The following is a 3,482-nucleotide window of genomic DNA, read 5'->3' on the forward strand; positions in this document are numbered from 1 at the left end:
GTCTAAAATGTAGAAAGTAAAACTATACAAATTTCAGAATAAAACATAAGAGAAAATATTCATAGACTTGGGCTAGGCAAGGACTTCTTAGATAAAACACCAAAAGCATGAGCCACAAAAGAAAAAGTGGATATGCTAGTCTTCATGAAAATTTAAAACTTTGCTCTGTAAAAGACACTCTAAAGAGAATGAAAAGACAAGCTATATACTAAGACAACATTTTCAGGAATCACATATTCATAAAGAGCTTGTATCCAGAATATGTAGAGAAATCTTAAAATTCAACACAAAGAAAACAAACGGCCAAGCATGGTGCTCATGCCTGTAATCCCAGCACTTTGGGAGGCTGAGACTGGTGAATCACTTGAGGTCAGGAGTTAGAGGCCAGCCTGGACAACGTGGTGAAACTCTGTCTCTACTAAAAGTACAAAAATTAGTGGGCATTGTGGCCTGTAATCCCAGCTACTCAGGAGGCTGAAGCATGAGAATGAACCGGGGAGGCAGGGGTTGCAGTGAGCCGAGATCGCACCGCTGCACTCTAGCCTAGGTGATGAGACCCTGTCTCAAAAAAAAAGAAAAGAAAAGAAAAAGAAGAAAAACAACCCAATACAACTGAGCAAAATATTTAAGCATATACTTTACAAAAAATGATATATGGATAGCAAATTAGTACATGAAAAAGTACTCGAGTATATTAGTCATTAGGGAAATGTAAACTAAAATCACAATGAGATACTATATGCTTACTAAAATGGCTAAAAATAAAAACAAAACTGACATTTTCAAGTGCTGACAAGGATATGGAGCAACTGGGTTTCATACATTGGGAATGTATGGAATGCTGATAGGAATGCAAAATGGTACAGGCACTCTGGAAAACAGTTTGGCAATTTCCTACGAAATTAAACATACACAAATCAGATGGCTCAGCAGTCAAACTCCTAGGTGCTTACCCTGGAGAAATGAAAATTCAAGTTCACATGAACACCTATATCCAAATGCTTATAGCAGCATTATTTATAATTGTCAACAATGAAAATTATTAAGATGTCCTTCAGTGGGTGGATGGATAAGCAAACCATGATCCATTCATACAATAGAATGCTACTCAAGAAGGAAGGACTGTTGATAATGTACAATATTGATGATTTTCAGATGTATTATGCTAAGTGAAAGAAGCCAGACTCAAAAGATTACATAATATATAATTAAATTTATATGGCATTCTGCAGGAGATAAAACTATAGGATGGAGTTGCCAGGAGTTGGGGGTGGGCGAGGAGTTTGACTCCAAAGGGGAAGCATCAGGGACATAGGGTGAGAGAATTGTTCTGTGTCCTGATTATGGCGATGGTTACATGACTATGCATTTGTTAAAATGTTCACAATTGTACACTCCCCCACAAACTTAGTTTATTGTATGTAAACAAGCAAAAAAAGTTCTCTAAGTGACAGAAGGGAAAAAAATTAAGTCATCAGAGATCTACCACAGATTAGTCATGAGGCTTTAATTTTATTCAGAATAATCTTGTTTTTGATGCTTACCTGATTGTACAATGGGTACAAATTAATATTCTCCTGATACGATATTTACATAGCAGCTAGGATGACCCTTAAAGACATTCCCAAACACAGGGCAGCTGTAACCCCTAGCTTTCCCAACCAAGCTATCTGACACTCAAGCTCCTGTAACCTCAGAAGAATTATGACTGCCTAGCTAAACAAAGCATTGATAACACCACACCCTGCACTTTTCACCTGAGTAAATGTCACCAACATCTCATGCATGTCATCTGCCTTGGTGAGTGTGCCGGCCTGAATGCAATCCACTAGTGGCTTCCATGTCCACCTTACCAAACCCTTCTGACCTTGCCCCACTGATTAGATCCCACTTCGATGACAGCTGAGATGCAACCTGGGTGCTCCCCCTGGGCGGGGCTCAGCTTTGACAAGGCTGATTTAGCACTCCATTTCTTTCCCTTATAAATCCTATCTTTAACCTCAGACCATTCATTGTTTAGGAATTCAGGTCTCCTTGGGAGTCTCATGTCCTTGCCAAGCCCTCGCCAGGCTCTCCCCACTGCCACTCCCTTGACAGCCCAAGGCTGCATTCTGTGGCTCTAGGTACACAAGAGAGAACTTCAGGTCTCACATCCTATATTGACCCTCTTTATGTTCTTGAATTACCACCTACCTGAAAAAGCCTCAAGGTTCCCTCAGGGGAACATCCTGGAGTCCCTGCTGCCAAAAGGTTTTTTGAGTTTTAGTTGTCTTCCAAAGTTTATCGTATGAAGTCTTAGTGTCTTAGTGCTTCACTGGAGTTTGTCATATGACTGGCTAATAAATCAGTTTCAAAAAAAAATGTAACTAACAGAAGTTCTAGTTGAATTTCCAGGGCTAGTAGGACTGTGTTCTTCTTCCTCTCCCTTTCCCTCCCTCCCTGCCTCCACCAACTGCCACAGCATATATTAAAAGCTGACGTGCCAAACTTTGCCTTCCGGCAGAAATTACCTCGGAAATGAAGCTAAGATTCCAGGGGTCCTGGCCTTGAAGAGAATCTAATCCAAGAAGACAAGCGGAACTGAGGGGCCTAGGAAGACTTAAAGTTGGAAGGAAAGAATTCACAGCTAATTTGGAGGATAAACAGAAAAGTAGTTTAGCATAATGTGAACATTTTTCCATGTGCCACAGCAAAGGAAGGTGGATTTGGGCTATTTAAGGAGAATTGCCCTTTCCACCTTAGCCTTCTTTTCTCAGAGTTAGCATTCAACCACCAAAACAGCCCCAAACCAGACGGTTGTTCCCACACTCACAATTTACATAGCTTTACTCCATTCATAGCAGGTAGGTATCTAGCGACACTAAGGCTTCCTACCAGTTTTTTTTTTTTTTTACAGTTTCATTTTATCGCTCATGATTTTCTTTTGCTACTTTTATCAGCTTTATGTCCTGGAATTTCACTTAGCCTGGCGGGCCTTCCCTCTGCCACAGCTAAAAGAGAACTCAAATAGACTTTGTGTTGGGAGTGGGACATGACCCAGCCATCTGGGGTAACATATATCCCTTCTAGAACTAATTTTTCTATGATTTTTAAAATCCTTGCTTTCAAAAGAAATGTAATCCTTATGTTTCTACCTCATTTACACTCAATTTAGGAAAGCCCTCTTTTGTAAGATCTGTGTGATGTCCAAATAGCCTCCTTGACACACATACTCCTTTCAAGAGCCTGTAGAAGTCTTCCCAAGTCAGAACAGATGCTTTCTGACTCTAAATTGAAAATCCAATTAAACACGCAATTTAGGTGGATGCCAAAAAGTTTAGCCTTGAATTTTCAGCTAACGCCTACTAGCACAAAAGTATTTGAGAGCATTGAAATTCTATAATCTAGAAAAAGAGTCTGTGTGTGCTAACAATTCACTTCTCTAGCATCAATCATCTCTGACCCTGCAGCAAGCCCCAGCACCAGGAAGCGATGCATTCGAA

Source organism: Sapajus apella, unplaced genomic scaffold, assembly GCF_009761245.1.
Source record: "Sapajus apella isolate SASKATOON/1434 unplaced genomic scaffold, GSC_monkey_1.0 scaffold4, whole genome shotgun sequence".
Classification (NCBI taxonomy): domain Eukaryota; kingdom Metazoa; phylum Chordata; class Mammalia; order Primates; family Cebidae; genus Sapajus; species Sapajus apella.